Consider the following 21608-nt stretch of genomic DNA (forward strand, 5'->3'; position numbering starts at 1 on the left):
CGCGCCGGAGAGGGGCGAACCCGGGTTCGGGTCGCACGCGGGGGAGATGCGCGCGCACCCGCGGCGGTTTTGTTTTTGCTCCACGTGCGGACTTCCCTCTCCGCGGGCGTTCTTAAGAAGTCCCCACTGGAGTTGTACGGCTCTTACTCCCCAAGTAAAGTAAGTGTGACACGGGACAGCACCGTAGCCTGCCTGCTGATGGAAAGGATGGTAAACTTCTGGACGTGGCCTCGGAGGTGTCTTCAGCTTACACAGAAATGTTTCCACCAGGTCTCAAAATGGAACTTGCCGACCGTGTTAATGGGCAAGTCCCGGAGCAGATCGCTGCAAGGGACAGGATCATTTGTGTCAGCAAGAAGCTTTATAGCGACGCTTCTCCGCTGTAAATTTAGGAACAGTTCCTCTCTCTCTCCGCGCTTTAAAAATTATTAAGATCCAATTCCAAGTCCACATCAGACAACAAACCTGGGTCGGGTTAGGTGGCTTATATTTAGACAGGGGTGGCCAAACTGTGGCTCGGGAGCCACATGAGGCTCTTACCCATATATTGTGAAAGAGAGCCAGTTTGGTGCAGTGGTTCAGCGTGCGGACTCTTATCTGGGAGAACCGGGTTTGATTCCCCGCTCCTCCGCTTGCAGATGCGGAAATGGCCTTGGGTCAGCCATAGCTCTGGCAGAGGTTGTCCTTGAAAGGGCAGCTGCTGGGAGAGCTCTCTCAGCCCCACCCACTTCACAGAGAAGGTATAGGACAGGGGTGGCCAAATTTGCTTAATGTAAGCCATCTAGAATGAACATCAGATGCTTGAGAGCCACAAGACATGAACGTCAGATGTTTGAGAGCCATAAGAGGGAGGAAGGAAAACGGGGGAGGTGGAAAGAAAGCAACGTTAGCTTTAAATGGAATCTCCAAGCTGCTGGCTGACTTGGCTTGGAGAAGTGATTTAAGGAGAAAAAAATGCCTTCTCCAAGCTGGCCAACTTGTGGGGCAGTGGGGGCTTTGAGAGCCACAAAATATGTGTGAAAGAGCCACATGTGGCTCCCAAGCCACACTTTGGCCACCCCTGATATAGGAGATTGTAAGCCTTTCTGATTCAGAGAGAAGGGCAAGGTATAAATCTACACTCTTCTTCTTGAAGTCCCCACTACCTGGTCGGGCAGCTTGGAGAAGGCATTTGTCTCTTTAAATCATTCCTCCAAGCCAGCCATTGACTTGGAGCAGGCATTTAAAGTTGTTTTATTTCTGGCTCTCCCTCGCCTCCCTCCCAATCTATTTTCCTTCCTTCCTTCCTTCCTTGTCTTGTGGCTCTCAAGCATCTGACTTTCATGTCTTGCAGCTTTCCAACATCTGATGTTTATTCTTTGCAGCTCTTACATTAAGCAAGTTTGGCCACCTCTGAGCTAGGAGATTTCAGGGGTGAAGAAGAGCCAAGCCTTTCTTCTCAACAGGATTGATTTTCTAAAGTTGAGAATCTCAGGTGATCCAAGGGTTGCTGGGGCGGATGGATGTTGGCTTTAATCTGTGGTTTGTTTTAAGAGACGCAGTTTACATGTTAGGAAAGAGACCGGTAGTACCTTTAAAACTAACAAATTTTATTGTGGCATCAGTTTTTGAGAAACACAGCTCTCTTCATCAGATGCATGTTAAGATTTACATTGTAAGAGAGTTTATGTACTTCTCTATTTGTTACTTCTTTTTTTAATCTTGCCGTGTACAGAAGGAAGGGTCTCTCGATTTTATTCTCCCAGCAGCCCAATAAAGTAGATTAAGCTGAGAGAGGGAGAAGGATTGGTTCAGGCAGTTTTATGGCAAGATGGTAGTTCCATCATAGATTCCTTGGTTCTAAGGCTCTCAGTGAAAGCTTATAGTATTTGCCTGAAGTAGTACCACCCAGACTCATGTGGGTGAGAACTTGGCCACAGACTTGGACCAAAATGAAATGTGATAGGGGCAGCCATGTTTGCTTGTGTTGTCTGCATAGTTTACCTATTAAATAAAGACATCTTTGCACCTAATGAATTCAGTTTTGATTTACAGTTTTATGCTTGAGTAAATATTATTAGTTTCTATGGTGCAACTGAACTCTTGCTTTATTTGCTTGCTACAGACTAATGGATACTTATCTGGAAATATAAAGTCTCTCTCCCTCCCTCCCTCCTGGGACCTACTTTCACTGGCTTTGTGACCTTTGCGGCTTTGCATATATATATACATGAGTGTGTTTGTGGGTTACGGCTTCTGCAGTTTTAATTATTTGTAAATGGTTGGTTTTTCATGTGGGTGCGCATCAGTGTTCCTTCTAAACTGAGTTAGTGTGAGCTAGCTCACAGTTTCTTCGCCTCCGGCTCACACATCAGGACAATGGCCCCAGAGCAAACTAATTTATGCAGTAGCCAAATCTCTCACTCCCAACTTTAATGCCAGTAGCTCATGAGGTAGAATTTTTGCTCACAGGACTCCGCAGCTTAGAGGAAGTATTGGTGCCCATACCAAGTAACGTTTGACTTGTGGGTCACTGTAACAAGAATGTTGGAGACCACTGACTTAAGACACTTTTCTGCCCAGCCTGGTAGGGCACTCCTCAGTGGCTTAAATCTTTTTCTAAAAGATTTCAATCTCCCACTTTGTACATGTACAGGCAGGTATGCAAACGCCAAGGAACTTCTGGGTTTAGTGCAGGAGAGGCTAGCAGCAGAGAGAAAGTCTGTTTGGTGTGCTACTGGATATGATTTCCTGGCCATTTATCCTCTTTTGTATAAGGTAATTTAAATTATGTATTTGAGAAATTAATTGATGAGGCAGAAAAATTAAATGACTGGTGTTATTATTGGAATTATATTGTTTTTTCAGGGCTTTATTCTGGAAGATTGTACCCTGGTTTCTGAGACATCCAGTTTGTTCCTATTTGTGTGAGACATGCATTGAGAGGATCTAGCACAGGGGTGTCAAACATGGGGCCCAGGTGCTAAATCAGGCTCCTATCAGGCCCTTGAGCAGTTGGAAGGCTCCTATCAGGCCCTTGAGCAGGCTGTCATCTGCTTCCTTCTCCCTTTCTCTTGTTTCTCTCTGCATAACAGCTTGTTTTGCAAGGCTTGCTCAATCACACAGGAGCTACAGAGCCAAGTCTCTCTTCCTTCTATTGGCTGAGGCTCCTCCCCATCCTGGGGAAGGAAGAAATGACCCGGAGCTTCCTTTGCCCAGTTCCCTGGATCCCATGGGAGAAATACAAAGAAAGCACCTTTAAGACCAAAAAGTGCCAGCGTTTTAAGCATGTTTTAAGGGTTTTGCTGTTTTTAAAATATATTTGTGTTTGTGTCCTTTATAAAGTTATATCTCTGCTCCCTAATCATAAATAGGTAAACACATGGCCTGGCCCAAAATGGCCTAGCCCAATCTGACTTGGCCGGGCCCAACAAGGCCTTATTTGTATCAGATACAGCCCTCATAACAAATGAGTTCGACACCCCTGATCTAGCAGTTGGAGGACTGGAGAAATTGGATTAGGTTCAACACAAAATTGTAACAAGCAAAAACCAGTTGCTTAAATGCATTTAGACAAACAATCTTGTCACTCTTATACCTGTGTTTATTCTGTAGATCTTGCTGTATTGCACTGTATGTTGGGGGATTTTGAATTAAAGTTAATTTGGGTTGCAACTTCCATGTGATGCGTGTATGGGGGACCTTTAGGTGCAGGTGAAGCAGCCAGGGAGATTGTAAGGGGAAAGCAGCGGGGAAAACTTTAGACAACCTGATGGCATAACTTAGTCATCAGCCATTCGGTAGAGACGACGGCTCTGTCAGAGTGATACTCTGATTCGACAGAAGTTGGCATCCTGTGGCGGCTGCATGCATACCTGCCTCTTGCATCTCCCTAGCAAGGCTGGAAACCCTTGGCTTGGAAGCAGTGATCCCAATCCTTGTGTTTGCTTTCTGCAGTTTAAGTTACCCTGTGGCTCCCCTCCCCCCAGGATGGACGTGCAATTTAAAAGCCTGCGTAGGAGATCAACTGTGTAAATGCTCTTTTCCTGCATGGAAACTCTATAGAAGATTGCAGTGTAGTATTCTGATAGATCGCTTGTTTTATATGTTTTACCATTTTACTGTTTTAACGGTATAATTTGTTGTATTTTAAATCCAAGACCTATGTTAGTTCTTATGTGTTGTAAGCCTCCCTGAGCCACTTCGGTGGGAAGGGCGGGATATAAATTGAAATAAACTGAAACTGTTCCTGAATTAGTTCCATAGAACTCACAACAGGTACAGGTCATATAAATACATGTATATCCAGGTGCCTAGTTTAGCTCTGAAGCTGCATGCCTGGTATCCTCAACCAACCAGTAATCTAAAGAATGTCAAATTATGTTTAAACAATAATCAGGAATGCAGAGAATTAGTTGACTTAGCATTCATACAGTGCCATCCTAAGCAGGTATATGCAGAATCCTATTCAGGTCTATTCGGTAGGGCTTATTTCTGGGAACCTATTCTTAGAATTACACTGTTAACCATCTTGCAACGATTGCAATTAAGAGAGTAAAAAATGGTAAGGTTATTCTGTCTTTATGCTGTGGCAAGTCTACCTGTGTAATGAACCAAGAAGTGGTTATTCCAAATTACAATTGAGCTCAGCAATGTGAAACTTACGTTGTACTTTGTCTATCAACCAAGTATCTGTCTCTGGATTTTCTTTTCTTACAGGTTGATTTTCCTTTTCTTTCTTGGACATTTCCCATGAATTCTTGTTTTTCTATATTAAAAATTCAGAAGGTTGGTTTCAGTTTGATTATTTGTCTGTCAGAAAACCATGCTGTTTTTCAGGCAGAAGCACACTGGCTATTACCATTTTATGCTTGATTTAAATATTTTGTAGAATATATTTTTTTAAAAACCCAAACAAACTGCTTTTGCTGCTCAGGCAGCAGTACAAAGAAAGTTCCATTACAACTGACAAATGCATATTCACCTGCTAAAGAAGTTATTTAATTTTAAAAAGTGCAATACTTTTAAAATTCTGCCAAGAATATACCTACAGTATTCTGTACCTTCCTACATGCCTGAAAATACAGCACCCAGAGAAATACTTCATAGTTATAAAGGTATTTAAAGATATAGAGGCATGTAGTTCTTTTTTAAATATAAAGAACAAAAAAGAAATAAGAAATTAATATTTGAGTGCCCACTAATCCAAGCACCTTAGGATCAGTTTGCTTTTGCCATGCTAGAGCCCACATCTCCTGTTTGTGACATCTTTTGTGACATATCTTTTATGTCACAGAGAAAAATCAAAGCACAGAATTCAAAGGTATCTGCTATGGCTAAATATTCCCCTCAGCTCATTTTATCCATCATGTTGCATTGCATGAGTACATTGAAATTTCTAATCAATAGTTGACACAGCATACAATCTTTAGTGAGCTTTATCGTTAAATATTCATTATTAATGTTTGAAAAGATCCTATGAGAATCTTTCTTCCCCCACCACCACGAATTCTAATTTTCTTGCATATTGACCAACAGCGTTTTTATATTGTTTGGTCTTAGTAGATCAGAGCTGCCTATCTCTTGGAACACCTTAGAAGTCTGGGGGCGGCACAGGTGCCCCCCCCCATCTCTTTTGAGCAGCATGAGCCTGGAGAAGAGGGGGGTGATTGTGGACTATTGGGCACTCACCAGATGCCTTGTCGCCCAGGGTCCCAGCTTTGAATGTGTGTACCTGATGCTGGGGACTGAACATCTCCCTGCTTCAACTGACAGATGCAATTTTGGACTTGGGTTCAGTGTCCCTGAGTTTCATTGTCCTTGGGGACTTAAATGTTCAAGGTCAGGCTGCCCTAACAGGAGCGGTTCAGGACTTCATGGCCACCATGACAACCTTGGAACTGTTGATGCTATTGCTATAGCCTGGTTAACCTGTGGAATATGCGAATGATCCAGGCTGTGGATGTGATTGCCCCTGAGCACCCTCTCTCCTTCCATGGAGTCTGGAATGCCCCTTGGTTTACTGAGGAGCTTTGGATGATGAAATAGCAGATGGTTCGTGAGACTGTCTGAATATCGACCCCAACCAACTTCAGCTTTGAAGGGCATATGATGGTAGACAGCTTAGTCGAAGTCAGTGCATAACTAACTGGTTGAGATGTTTAGAGCAAAGGTGGAGAAAAACTGAATGGGAATGAACGTACCTGCTCTTTAGCAGTGATTTCAGCAAAGCATGCTCACATTTCTGCCACAATTGCATCTGCACAAAGCCATCTGGCAGAGCCTTTCTGGGTTGGGAAGGGGCTTTTATCTCAAACCCCAGAGAATGTTGACCCAGAAAACATAAAGGCCTGCTTTGATTCCTTGGCAAAGCAGTTTGCAGACACTATAGTCAGAATGGCTCTATCTCAGGATGTTACTGGAGTGCTGCCTGGCCCGAGTTGTATCAGTTGGTGAGGCCTGATGAAGTGGACAAGGCGCTTTGATGTGTGCGACTGGCCGCCTCTAGTGTTGACCCTTGCTCTCCTTGGCTAATCATATCATGCCGGGCTGGGTGGGTTGACTTGATCCAGGAGGTAATAAATGCCTCTGTGAGAGGGAACTGTGTAGCCCCATGGATGATTGTAACTATGGTTAGTTTGTGAAACCAGGATTCAACTCGCACAATAATTCAAATTCCAGTTTGCCTCGACCAGTTAGTTATGCACTGACTGACTAAGCTGTCTGCCATCATATGCCCTACAAAGCTGAAGTTGGTTGGGGTTGATATTCAGACAGTCTCACTAACCATATTTAGTGGAATTAAACATTGGTGTTGTGTGATATCTGAACTGGGCCTTAGGCTCACTTACTTTCTTATTCTTCATCCCTTCCCACCACTTACTCTCCACTCATTTTTCTTCCCTTTGTTCTTGCTTTTCTCCTCAGCTGAACAAAGCTTCCTTCAGAACCTCTGCCGTTTTGTGTAACTGTTGCCCCCGACTGTACTGGAACCCTCAGGCTTCAAAGTTCTGTGTCCCCTCCCCCAACCGCATAAACGTTCCTTTAGGATTTTATTATGGGGGGGAACGGCTTATTTGGAATGCTTTCGCCAGTATATATTCAGGGAGTAGAACTGGGATCCAGTAATCAAGCTGCTCTATTATTATCACCTGACAAAAGCCAAAGCGGAACTATTTTTTTTTCCATCCACTGAACCTGAATTCCCTCCCTCTGGAGGATTTGACATTCTCTCAGATGGGATGCTATTAAACCTTCTTGTACAGGGCTGAAAAAATCCCAGGCACCTGGCTATTAGCTTAAAATATTATATGCTACATCTACAGAGGTCTTCTTGAGGTTGGTTACTAAAAATTTTAGTTAATAAAACACACCCATTAAAAGGCAACTTGGGGGGGGGGGGGGGAATACAGGCTCCAAACCAGGAAATTGGCATAAAAACCCAAACATTAGAAAACCAGGCCACTGCCATCAAAACATAACATAACGACAGCATAAAGTACACTCTGAGCAACCAGGCCACAAAATATTTAAAAGATAAATCCCATTAGTTAAATGCCAGGATTAAAAAAAATTCTTTCAGCCACACAGCCTGGAAAATCTACAACAACTAAAAAAAATGTTTGCCTAAAAGAAAGGCTGTCTCTAGTCACCACCAATGTTCCCTCTAAGCTGCAGAGTCTTGTGAGCAAAAATTCTACTTTGTAAGCTACTGGCATTAAAGTTGGAAGCTACTGGCAGGCCTTGAATTCAGCAGGAGCACAGCTCCTGAACCTTTCTGATGCCCCCCTCCTCCTTTCCACCTACCTACCTTGTCCATTGAATAGTAGGTGCAGCTGCATAACAATCCCTGGATGAGCTCCACCACCTATTTTTCTACAAAACAATCCCTGGCTACTGGCATTAAAGTTGTGAGCTACTGCATAAGTGCTCTGGGATTATGCTTCCTGAGCTAAGACAAAAATGTGTGAGCTGGAGGCTAAAAATCTGTGAGCTAGCTCACACTAACTCAGCTTAGAAGGAACACTGGTCACCATTTACCTCACCTCTCTGTGATATAGACAGCAAAGAAACAAAGTTTAGTCTGTCATTGAGACTACCATTATCAAAGTAGTATTATCTTCTGGTACTCTGTTCTGATCATGGCTTTGAACTATGTGAATCAATGTGTAAAGCAGGTATCTTCTTCGTGGTCTCTGTGCAGTCCCACACATGGGTTTTCCTATCAGGACGAACCCTACCTCGGAGATTTTAAATAGCTAGCCTAGGCGTTATTTTTGGCGCGCACTCCCTCCCGCTCTGGGGAGCAGGCATCCACTGCGCATGCCTGTAGCGCGAGGGAGGCGCCCAACCCACTCAGTTTCTTTCCAACCGCCGCCCGGGATAGTCCTACCTCGTTGCGCTCCTCACTTACCTCAGATATCTAGCCTTCGTTTTCCTCAAGTTTCCTCTTCTTTCATCCTTCGCTATTTCTTCATATTCTTATCTTCAACCCGAAGGACCCGAAGATTCCGAAGGACTCGAGAAAATCCTCCGAACAACAGAATGAGCCTGAGACGCAATGCGAGCCTTCCACTCCCGGATCCGACACCCAGGAAGTGACCACCCCGGCTACGGAGTCGCCGCACCAGCAGACGGAAGAAGTTATTCCCATTCCGTCCCGATCCCCTTCCCCGCATGGATCCATGCTAGACCCTGCGCTGGAGCCGATTCGAGACCCGCAACAGTGGACTCGACACCACATCAATCCTAGATCGTTCCGCGATATGTCGAATCCCATCCAGTACAAACATGATGCTTACGGGTACTTCGATGCGCATCGGCTCCCAGCCAGGTCTCCCAGCATGGAGAGATATAGGTACCATCATGCGCGTTTCCCGGAGAGATCCCCTAGTAGAGGGAGGGACCGCCATCGCTACAACCCGAGATCTCGGTCCCCATCCATGTCCCCGAGGCGACGCCATTATGCTTCAAGGTCTCCTTCCATCGAATCCCATGCATGCTGCGGATACCATCATTCTCGGTACCGAACCGATTATCACATGAACCCATCCAAGGAAGCGACTCCTGTCCAACGGAGCAAGCAACCACCGAGACAGCCGTCTCCGACTCCTTCCACTTCGACTTCTAAACCTAGGGGTGCGATTCCAGTGGAACCCAAAAGCACGACTCCAACCAGACCGGACCTACCTGAACCCGAACCTGACTCTGATGCTGAATCCGAAGCTCAATCATCGGATTCGATACAGTCCATGTCCCCTGGGTCCCCTGCTTCAGATATCGCCAAGCCCGCGGATTTGTCACCTTCCGAAGGGGCAAAGACATACCTGGACTTGATTGCCAATATGGCCTCTGCACTTAACGTAACTCTTACTTCGGATGCACCCAAGGTGACAGACGTGGTACACGACCTGGTGCACTCAGATTTACCTGCTGGTTCCTTTCTGCCGATGCTGCCGGTACACCTAGAAGCCATCAAAGAAGCTTGGGACAACCCAGCCTCCATTCCCCCGACTTCAAAACGAATCGAATCCCTTTATAGGATCCAAGCACCGGATTCGAAATTTTTATTTAGCCATCCAGCACCGAATTCTCTGATAGTGCATTCATCTTCTAAAACCAAACAGACCCGCCACCCGGTACCCCCTGAGAAGGAAGGCAGGAAGTTAGATACTCTTGGAAGGAAAATGTATTCAATCTCGACGGCAACTGCCAAGATCAACAATTACCTAGCATACTTCGCCGCGTATTCCCACAATATCTCCTCCCAACTGAATACGCTAGTCTCTGCCCTGCCTGAGCCCTCCCAGAAACAAGCCTGCAAGCTACTTCAGGAGCTCAACAGGATTTCAAAGCAACAGATAAACACCATCCGTCACTCTGTGGGGTGCACTTCCAAGGCGATGGCCGCCTCCATTGCCCTAAGACGACATGCTTGGCTTCGATCCTCTTCGTTGCAGCCTGATCTAAAATTCAAGATAGAAGACCTTCCCTTCGATGGCCAAGGTCTCTTTAATGCCACAACGGACGATATACTGTCCACCGTGGATGACAGCCGCAAACGAGCGAAAAGATTGGGGGTAGCCCAACAGCAGCAACAACAACAGAGCTATAAGCCCAGATCATGGAAACCAACCCCCTTCAAACGTTCCAGATCCCCTCGACAATCTGAATACTGGAAACGTAAAGCTCCTCCTCCAAAGCAATCCTTTAACCAGAGACAGCAGAGACCACAACCACCTAAAAAGGCTGCATCTTCATCGAAGCAGTCTCTTTGACTTTCTACCTCTACCACTTCAGCACGTCTCCAGGCTTCTTCCATTTCTCGACAATTGGCAACAAATAACCACAGACAAATGGGTTCTGAACATTATTTTGAGGGGCTACTCCATAGAGTTCCAAGCACCACCAAAAAGACATCATTTTGTTTCCACTCCCCCATCACCTTCCCTTCAGGAAGAAATAGACACCTTAACAGCCAAAGCGGCTATAGAGCCTGTCCCAGTCCAGTATCATCGGACAGGTTTTTATTCCAGGTATTTTCTAGTCCCGAAAAGGGATGGGGGACAGCGCCCGATTCTGGATCTAAGAGCCCTAAACAAATTCATCCGCCACAGAAAATTCAGAATGATCACCTTACAATCGATTCTGCCATTAATCCCCAGAAACTCCTGGATGGCACTGGTAGATTTACAGGACGCATACTTCCACCTGACAATACACCAATGCCACAGGAAGTTTCTGCGTTTCGCCGTTGGCAACAACCACTACCAGTTCCGAGCTCTGCCCTTCGGACTTTCCACGGCACCACGGACATTCACAAAATGTATGGCGGTTATTGCAGCGTACCTCAGGCAACGCGGCGTTGCAACCTACCCATACATAGACGATTGGCTCCTTGTGGGAGCTTCAAGGACACAGTTGATGAAGGACATTTCCATCACACTTGCGCTCCTAGCAAACCTGGGCCTCCAGGTCAATCATCAAAAGTCACACCTTACCCCAACTCAAGACATTCAGTTTATTGGGGCTCGTTTGTGCACCACGGACCACAAGGCGTATCTTCCTGTGGACAGGATATCCTCCATTCAGACGCTGGCCACACAAATAATGCAACAACCCAAACAAGCGGCCTTCAACATTCAGCGCATGTTAGGACTTATGGCAGCCACAACGGCAGTTCTGACACACGCAAGACTACGCATGCGAACCCTACAAATCTGGTTCGTCCGCGCGTTTCGACCCCAACACCAATCTCAAGGAACGGTCCTCACTGTTCCGAGCCACATCCTCCCTTCGCTCGAATGGTGGACAGTTCGAGCTCACCTGCTTGCGGGAATGCCCTTTTTACGGCCAAGTCCATCAGCAGTGGTTACAACAGACGCCTCGAGATGGGGCTGGGGAGCTCATCTCGACGTACTCACGGTCCAGGGGCAATGGACACCGTACGAACAGTCGCTCCACATCAATTGCTTAGAGCTTCTAGCTGTTCACAGAGCGTTAAAATCGTTCCTTCCATCTCTTCAAGGCCTACACGTACAGATCGCCTCAGACAATGTGGCGACGGTTTTTTATATAAACAGGCAAGGAGGGACAGCATCCACCCGCCTTTGCAAAAGAGCAATGCACCTGTGGCATTGGAGTATTGCCCATCAGATTCACCTCACTGCGGTACATCTTCCTGGCATACAGAATGTTCAAGCGGACAGACTGAGCAGATATTCCATCAACGACCACGAGTGGTCACTCCACCGGTCATACCTTCTGCCAGTATTCCGGAAATTCGGAACTCCGTCAATAGATGCGTTTGCTGCACCAGACAATGCACAGTGTGCGATCTTTTTTATGAGAGGTCCGCCCTCACAACAGTCTGCAGGGGATGCCTTCATACAGACGTGGACCGGTCCACTACACTTCCTCTTCCCTCCCTTTCCGTTAATAACACGGTGCATACAGAAAATTCAACTGGACAACACAGATTGCATTCTCGTGACGCCATGGTGGCCACGTCAGCCATGGTTCACAACCCTTCTCCTCCTGTCAGAAAGCACTTACCATCACTTCCCTCTGGCACACAACCTCCTGTCCCAACAGAACGGCAGGGTTCTGCACCACGACCCGAACAGACTTCGCCTGACGGCCTGGAGGATATGTTCTCAGACTTTCCTGAAGGAGTAAGACACGTTCTCCTTAATGCAAGGAAACCGTCAACAAGGAAGTCATATTCCATGAAATGGAAAAGGTTTTCCATCTACGCTACCAAGCATAATTTCAGACCCTCCTCGGCTTCCATGCCTCAAATCTTAGCATATACACTGCATTTGTCAGAAAAGGGCCTTACGTACTCCTCTCTGAAGGTGCACCTGGCAGCAATCTCAGCTTTTCACCCGCATGTACAGGGTCGAACTGTCTTCTCACACCCTGCTGCGAAATCCTTCTTAAAGGGAATCTTACATTTGCACCCACCACTACGGCAAATGTATCCTACCTGGAGTTTGTCACTAGTGCTTAGCCAACTAGTAAAACCACCTTTTGAACCTATGGCTACGATACCACTTCACCTCCTCTCATGGAAAACGGCTCTTTTAGTTGCACTCACCTCTGCTAAAAGAGCAAGTGATCTCTGCGCGTTCAGAGCGGACTCGCCTTACACCATGTTTCACCATGATAAGGTGGTGTTACGGCCAGATCCCGCTTTCTTACCGAAGGTGGTCTCCGCATTCCATCTGCATAGAACCACTACCTTACCTGCCTTTTTCCAACGGCCTACGGATAAGGGCCAAGAAGCTCTACACTGTCTAGACGTGAGAAGAGCACTCGCCTACTATATAGATCGAACTGCATCGTTCCGCACAGACTCCAGACTTTTCGTGGCCTACGGCCGCCGTCATAAGGGAAAAAAGATATCTACGCAGAGACTATCAAAGTGGTTGGTTGCTGCTATAGAGCTGTGCTACAAGCTCGCGAAGCAACCAGTTCCATCTGCCATAAGAGCTCATTCTACAAGAGCTTTGTCAACGTCATCTGCCCTTGCCAGGGGTGTATCCATGGAGGACATTTGCGCTGCTGCCGCTTGGTCTTCCTCCTCGACCTTCGCCACGCACTACGCTTTGGACGTTCGTGCTAGGCGGGATGCATCCTTTGGACAGGCAGTTCTTCGCTCCATCTTTGACTAAGAAGCTGGTCCGGGCTTGGTGAGTAGTTACTTACCTTATAGCCTATAATGTGCTGCCTATGTTGCACTAACCTTTGCACTATTTTTTCCTCCAACTCTAGTGCCAGCACCCACCGCCTTGCAGATCAGCTTATCAGTCACCCATGTGTGGGACTGCACAGAGACCACGAAGAAGATAAACAGGTTACTCACCTGTAATTGATGATCTTCGAGTGGTCATCTGTGCAGTCACACACGCCCGCCCAGCCGTCCCCGCTGCTGGCTACTTGTCTTATATATCCGCGCTCCTATTATGTCAGCGGCGGGGAAAGAAACTGAGTGGGTTGGGCGCCTCCCTCGCGCTACAGGCATGCGCAGTGGATGCCTGCTCCCCAGAGCGGGAGGGAGTGCGCGCCAAAAATAACGCCTAGGCTAGCTATTTAAAATCTCCGAGGTAGGGTTCGTCCTGATAGGAAAACCCATGTGTGTGACTGCACAGATGACCACTCGAAGATCATCAATTACAGGTGAGTAACCTGTTTTTCTTCTGAGTGAGTCCATTGTCTATACATAATACTAGTAGCAGCTCTCCAAATTCTTAGGCTTAATGACTTGGCCAACACCTTCTCCAAGATACTCTCAACTAGAGGTGCCAAAGACTAAATTTGGAATTTTTTGCATGCAAAGTATGTGCTCTACCACTGAGCTATGGCTCTTCTTTCTAACTGTGCCCCCTCCCAACACACTGTGGCTTGAGGAATACTAGGAAGAATGCAGATAATTTTGCCTCCTTTGCTAGCTGAGAACAGGTTTATAAACTGTTAAGTCTCAATGTGTAGGCTGCAGATAATCACACAGGGAATGCTGACAGGATTGTATTGCATGTTTGCATTGGAAGGAGAGAGAGTTTGTACAAATGGGGGGGGGCGTAGAACAAGCAGATATAAGCATAAGCCAGGGCTCAGCAGAAGCACAGTCGGTTGGATCCCCAAAAACAATTTCCACAAAGGAATGCACTTCCATTAGTGAAATGGAACTATATTTCTCCACTTGCCCTCTGATTTCCCCCAAATGCTACTTCTGCAGAATGGGATCTTCAGGAACAGCATGAGGAGTGAGTCAGGAACCTGCAGGGTGGGGAGGGGGGGTTAAGTAAATCTCTCTTCTTCTGGTGGGAATTGGCATCGGAATTGAACCCATTGTGTGGTATTGGACACACACAAAAGCCAATGCGGTGTAGGATCTGTGAGACTCATAGCCAAAACCCCATTCTGCCATAGAACCTTGCTGGGGGACCTTTGGCCATTCAGTCACACACACTCCAACTAACCTACCTCACAGAGTTGTTGTGTGGATACCATGGAGGGGAGCAATGTGAGCTGCTTTGGGTCCCCTTGGGGAGAAGGGCAGGGTATAAATGAAGTAAAATTAAAAAATAGAACTGGCTTTCTGAGGAAGTTTTCTTTAGAGAAGGAGATAATAAAGTAAATTCCTAACCATTATGGTTGAGAGAGCTGCTTCTGTGGCCATGGGCAATTCCTTTGGAAGCTTCAGAAGCCAAAGGTGTGGTTGAATTCAATTTTCAGTGTTTTGGGTGTGGGCTGAGTTGTAATTCTATCCCCCTTCCCATGGTTAGCAAACCCAAAATAAATTATTCAGAATAACAGACATGATGCAACCGGCTTAATTTGGTATAACCTTCCCCCTGTCACCTTTCTCCTTTTTTTGTAGGTATAAATCCTTTAATCTTTAAGATGTTTTGTTGGCATTTGCTTATTTTTTGTGTAATGTATACAAGTCTCGGGATTCCCAAATGTGTAGTGCAGTTTGAATAATTTGACTGATACAGAATTGCAGCGCCTTTTAATGCAAGAGTATACACTAGCTGGTGACTACCTAATCTAGTTTCTGCCAAAGCAAAGATGAAAATCTAGTAAGTTTTCTAAAGTTCCCAAAGCTTGAAGTCAGCAGTGAAAATGATAATGCAGTGGGATATAAATAAATAAAAGCATGCAAATAGATATTTTAACTAAATCATTGAATCTAATCTAAAATATATTTTGCTTTTGTCCTGTCATTTCTCAAAGTAACTTAGAGAGCATATGTGATTCTCCAACCCTCAGTTCTGCTCTCTCAACAATCCTATGAGGTAGGCTGAGAGAAAGTGACTAGCCCAAGGTCACCCAGTGAGTGGCAGAGTTCAACAGGCTAACAACTATGCCACACTGCCTGACTCTCCAGTATTCTTCATTCAAAATATACATTCACAGTTACTGGTTAGAACATTATTGTATGCAGCAGTCCTAGGCAAAAAAAAATGGGTTTTTTTTACTTACATCTGAATATACTGATTCAGTTTCAGAATCTGCCTTTTATACCAGCTTGCAACAAGAAACAAAAGTCAACAATTTTAAAAAAGAAAAATATAATGCTAGCATGAGATTCTGCCATAACCTTTCTCATATTAGCCTCTCTTCTTCTGTTTCACCATCTTTTGCTTCCTCTCTCTTAAATGACAGCTTATGGAACTGCAGCTATTTTTTTCCAGATGAGGAGGCAAAGATTTGCCATCCAAATGCTGAATTCTACATAATCTGAGCAACTGCTCCTTCCATAGTGTCTGGTGCCATGTAGGCACATCCACCCAGTATAGTTTGTGGCTTTTCAAATTTAGTCCAGTGCTGTATTTTGCTTTGCTCTGTGCAGGTTCTCCTTCAGTCCATGCTAAAACAACTAAGCACCTTGTAATCATGAATTATGCAATGTGACTAACAACTGTCACATATGGCTTATCTACTCTTGTCCTTGTCCTCCCTGCAGGGAAGAATGTGCGTGCCATGTAGAGTATTTGGTAGGTATGAGTGTCTTTTTTTAATGCTGAATATCAGCAAAGGCATGCTTGAGAAGCATATGGTTGAGCTTGTGAAAGGTCTTGTATCAGGGTCTGAAACGGTACCTTCAGTAAATAGCAGAACCAGTCTCCTTCTGTGTTTAAAAATGTTGTCTTTGTCCTTGGTGCAACATCCGTTGTGCTTACAGCGAAAAATGTCAAGCACCATTCTTGTTCATCGGCATTATGAACCAAGCACTCTGTTTAATGCCCAACTCTAGGGCTATGGACTTATCTTCATGTAAGCAACTGCAGTGTTGGAATTAATTCTAAAATCCCTTAATAACTTGAATATTAAAGAACCATCTAATGTGCGACTCTGGAATTAAAAGCACAAACAAAAGAAACATTATTTGTTCAGTAACCTATAATCTTTAAAAGAGGATATTCATGAGCTGACAGTTTTTACCTACACATTATTTTAACTATCAGACAATGAATTATTGCATTTTTATCATAACAGCACTTTGTGTCTTTTTGTAGCAAGTCCTGGTTTTGCAGCCAGCTTGGTAAAAACACTGTGAAAAGTAATCTCGTTGCCATTGAAAGTGCAGAAAACTGGTCCTCCTATCTGCAGTCATTGAGGATGAACTGAGACTTCCAAGCGTGGCTACAGCACTCAGTCACAGGAATCATGCTGGCAGCTTGACTTCTTCCTTTTGGACATTCATGGTACCTTCTGACTGAATCTTGGCTGACCTGGAAAGCTGCAGAAGGAGAGAGTGAGATGGAAGGAGCAGGCCGAAAGCACAGTTTCCCAGCCATTTGACTACCTTCATTCCAGGGAGACTTGTAGCTCCGTATCTGCACTTCATGAAGACCAGCATCCTGATATGTAGCCTGTATTGCTTTGCAGGGCAAAGACAACGTAATTCAAGATGGCTGTTCTAAGGATTCTTGACATCTATTACAGTGAATGCTGTTGAAGAGAATTATTTTAAGAAATGGAAAAGCTTTGTAAGCATAACAATGGATACAACTGCCATTAGTGCCATTTAAAAGGACCTGATCCTTCTTACAGCAGAGGTTGGGGAGGTAGAAGAAAATACCTGCCATTGGTATCAGACAAGTCAAGCCAATAAATGCAGATCTTTCCTTTTTGAGATGCCTCGTTCATTTTTTCATTCCGGTAAGGTCTTCAGAATACCCAGTTTTGTCGAATGGGACAGTAGCACTAAGAACTTTGGGCCTTTAGTTGCTGACCAACTATTAACATAGCACAAGTAGCTTTTAATCTTGAAAAAAAAATAAGGCTCTTCTGGATTACTTGTAATATTGGACAAGGTGGGTAAAGTATAATAATACAACTGACTGATGGTGGCCTCTCACCAGGTAGGGTTTTAAAGGCAAGAGATCAGCGGAAGTAGTTTTCCATTGCCATCCTCTTCATGGGAGCCGTAGTCTTTCTTAGCAGTCTCTGGATACTAACCTTGTCCAGTCCCGCTTAGTTTCCAAAATCTGGCGAGATCAGACTAGTCTGGCCTATTGAGGCTTCTATATAAAAATAGATCATGAGTACACTGTGGTGGATTCTACCCCCGTCTTACCACTCCACTGAGCAAAAGTTTATTTATTAAAATATTTATACCTCACCTTTTATTATTCCTCCTATCCACTTGTAGCTCCCCTTGCCACATCCCGCGGAATCCCCTGGTCCACAGAAGAGACTTTGCCGTGATAGATAGGTAGTTGCAACAGAGGCAGGAAAGCCCCATTCTGTGATCAGAATTCCGCTTGCAGATCCAAGCCATCCCCACTGTTCTGTTATGGTTCGTAACTACTAAATTATTCACAGTGATTCAAAGTTCTGCCAAACTCAATAAACAAGCTGTAGCTCTTTACAAACATTCAGTGGTGTTGGTTGTACGTTCAATATTTAGATGTAGGAATTTGGCCCTTATGCAATCCTGATATTTATTTCTAACCTTGCTGTTAGCATGCTGGGTGGCCTGAAGAATTAAGGCCCTCCCTTCACTTTCCTCTGCTTGAGCTTGTGCTGTGTGGCACAGGAGCGATCACGTCCCACAGAGAGGCACTGCTTGATTTTGTTCCTAATTCATATGCTCTTGAAACCTGATTGTGTCTTGCCTGTCCCTTCTAAACAGGGCAGATACTGGAGAAGGATTCCATACTCCTTGGTGTTTTTTAGCTAAGCTTTAGCTGATATTTTTAGCAAATACGAGAAATAGCGATCATTTGTTGAATATACCAAAGCTGAATGATTCATAAATGTTCTGTATTGATAATAATTTAAATAATTGCTTGTGTCTTGAAAGAACAACATTTGTTCTGATTCTCAAAAGTACTAGGATCCACCATTTGTAGTTCTTACATGATGTGCCCTTGAACAGAAAAATAGCTGCTTCTACCATCACTTTATCTCTCTTTTTTTTAAGGGTTGTCATATTCAGTCTGTTCGGTGAGCAAGAATTAGTCACATCATCTTTGAATTGGTGTCTGCTTCATTAAGAATATTGGCATTTAATGATCATTAAGCTCATTTTTTTTTTTGCAGTGTAAAACAAATCAACCAGGGAAGAGTTTAAACCAAGCTGAACAGGTTAAGTTAGGAGGGGGGCAAGTATTCTGTTACCTGCTTCCCCCTAAAGCAAAGCTATAGACAACACTGATGAGCTGTTGATACATTAAAGAAGAATGCAAGTGGTCCAGAGGCAAGTTTCCCCTGTCAAGCAAGGGTCTCTTTGGTGTGGCTTGGAGCCACAGTGCTCACAATAACTGCTCAGAGAACCTATTCAAGGTGAGGTTTTTAAGGCTTGTATGTTGTAATTCCAGGATGTGGGATGGTACAATATAGCCCAATCATAGAAGCTAAGCAGGGTTGGTATTTGGAAGGGAGACCAGAAAAGAAGGTTTTGCAGCAGTAAAGTCAGTAGTAAACCACCTCTGCTTAATCACTTGGCTGGAAAAACCTAGGGGGTCTCTATAAGTCATCTGCAACTTGATGGCACTTTACACTCACAGAGAGAGGGGGGAAATTCCAGGATCTCTGCAATCTAGAATTCTAAGCAGTACAGCACACCAACTCCCCTAGTGGAAGTCTTGCTGAAAAAGGTCAGCTCAGTCACTGCAGCAGTGAAAAAAAACAAGTTCAGTGTTGGGAGCATCTGAGAAAAGTGATTGAAAATAAAGTATTATGCTATTACATAATGCCAGCTGTGGTGTATCCCATCTTAAAATACCATCTAGAGCTCTGAATATCAAAGGTCTAGCAGAAGAGCAGCTAGAATGATCAAGGGGTTATAATAAAGTTCTAAGTTGGAGTATTTTGGAGCATATGATAATAAGTAGGGGGAAGATAAGGTGGTGTGGAATTAATAAGAAATGTGTTCGGGTTTTTTTCTGTCTTCGATTAGAACTCAAGATTGGTTCTGTTTCACACGACATGCAGATTATCTAATGATTTCCTACAGGATGTGGTCGTGTCTATTTTTAAATGGCTTTCTAGAAAAAATTAGACACATTTGTGATGTGAAAGATGGGTCGGTTAGTGGCTGCTTGCCATGACAACTAATGCAAACCTCCACTAAGATAATATACTCCCAGTCAGCACATGTTGGGGCGGGGGGAGGAAATGGGAGGGGAGATACTTTTTCATAATTGTGCCAAAGGCATTGGATTGGACACTGCAGAATTCTGGAGCAGACAGAACCCTAAGAATGATATACAGTTATTGCCAAAAATAGTTTTCTTCTGGGAGATTGGCAAGGAGTAAAGCCTCTACTTTGTATTGTAACTTTTTTTTTTCTTTAAGCAGAAGGAGGAGTCAGTTCACTTTTGTACCTCAGCCCACCTTCATACAAATGCTTACGGGTCTAGACAAAACAGATAGACATGCTTCCCCTCTTCTCCAGGCAGGGAACAGAGTTTGGGGGACTGTAGGCTAGAATAGCTCCAGGTATAATCTTCAGGAAGGGAATGGAGGAAACATTTCTTTGACCTAGGCTAACCAGAGCCAAGTGGGTGGAGTACCAGAGATGACAGAATCTCCTTGCAAGGCTCTCTTTTTTCCTTGAGTGCTACAACCAGGAGTACACACAGACCTCTTCTCTGGAGCAGGCAGAGTCCTTGTGCTCACCTGGAGAGCTGAAGGGAGCTTCAAGGACCAGAACCAATGGGTTGAAATTAAAAGAGTTTCCGGCTCAACATTACCAAGAACTTCCTGAGCGTTAGAGCGGTTCCTCTGTGGAACAGACTTCATTGGGAGGTGGTGGGCTCTCCTTCCTTGGAGGTTTTGAAACAGAGGTTAGGTGGCCATCTGACAGCAATGAAGATCCTGTGAATTTAGGGGGAAGTGTTTGTGAGTTTCCTGCATTGTGCAAGGGGTTGGACTAGATGACCCTGGAGGTCTCTTCCAACTCTTATGATCCTAAGGTAGTGGTCACTTGGTAGAGAAGTAGAACATCTAAGCTAAAGAGCCTGCCCTATATTTTAACAGCTATAATAGGGCATGTATAGAGAAAAGGACAGAGGATTTGCATTTTTACCAATTTATTTTGTATTCCTTGAATCTGGTGCTGTGCTAAAAGTATGCCTGTAAAGATTTTATTAATAATAAATTATCACTTTTTAATGCTGGGAGTGGTTCTCCATACCACATAGACCTCCACCATCTCAAATACGCTATCTGAAGAGGGGAGCCAGAGGGTAAGCTGGAAGTTGGCAAGCAGCTATTCCTTCAAGGGCACCCAAGGCATTAATCTCTCCCAGGCGCTGGGCAGTGGGAGACACCAAGGCAAGGCCTCTGAACTTGGGAAGGAAGCTGGGAGTCCTGATCCTCCCAGTGGGAAATCCCAACAACCAGGGCTTTTTTTGTAGCAGGAATTCCTTTGTGTAGTAGGCCACGCCCCCCTGATGTAGCCAATCCTGGAGCTTATGTTAGAGTATTTTGCACGCAGCAGAAGAGCTGAAGGAGAGGGACAGGCAAAACACAGGAATTAATAGACAAGAGAAACAGCTGTATTCAATGGTAGATATATTTACCAGGAAAGTATCCAATATTCAGAGTCGTTGCCAGGCCAAGGTCATACACAGTAATCAGTACACACTTCAGTAGATAACAGTATACAGCAGTAAGTATACACAGCACGATCCAAGCACAGTAGCCTAGGATCCAACACCAGCAGTGTCTGCTGCCACCCAGACAGTGGGCCGCACAGTACCCACAATCCTTACAGGCAGACTGAGCAGGCTCACTGAGCTTCCCTAAGTACACGTACCAATCATCAGGGTTGCATCAGCTCTGTGAGTCAGCACAAAGCCTAATTACAGGTGAGGTCATCCCACCTTACCTCAGTAACAGGTAACAGCTGGATCATGATGCAGCATGACTCAGCATGACATTGCAGAAACAACATTACTATTACTAAGATGGAGTCAGTCAGCCATTTTAGGACTGAGTCCCAACATTCTCCTCTTAATAGTTCTGTTCGTTTCTCAATCCGAGCCTTTTACAGTGCTCATTATGTTTTTCCATAGTCTGGGGTTTGGTAAACATATCTGCTGTATTGTGGCCAGTATCACAATACCTTATGTTTATCAACCCTTCCATGATACATGATCTGACAT

The 21608-nt window shown here is 44.8% G+C and overlaps 1 protein-coding gene and 1 long non-coding RNA gene across 2 annotated transcripts in view; one reads left to right on the forward strand and one right to left on the reverse strand.

The window, feature by feature from the left end:
• Positions 1-4664, reverse strand: part of PPP2R5E (protein phosphatase 2 regulatory subunit B'epsilon) — a 144170-nt gene extending 139506 nt beyond the window's left edge. Inside the window, exon 1 of the mRNA XM_060263336.1 lies at positions 4645-4664. The gene's annotated coding sequence lies outside the window, so the exon portion shown is untranslated. The remainder of the gene's footprint in view (positions 1-4644) is intronic.
• On the forward strand, positions 12-17122 carry LOC132590300 (uncharacterized). The gene is made up of 2 exons (XR_009556661.1): positions 12-159; positions 16506-17122. It is a non-coding gene; the product is annotated as an uncharacterized LOC132590300 (long non-coding RNA).
• The last annotated feature ends 4486 nt before the right edge of the window (positions 17123-21608 follow it).

This window comes from Heteronotia binoei, chromosome 21 (assembly GCF_032191835.1).
Source record: "Heteronotia binoei isolate CCM8104 ecotype False Entrance Well chromosome 21, APGP_CSIRO_Hbin_v1, whole genome shotgun sequence".
NCBI lineage: Eukaryota > Metazoa > Chordata > Lepidosauria > Squamata > Gekkonidae > Heteronotia > Heteronotia binoei.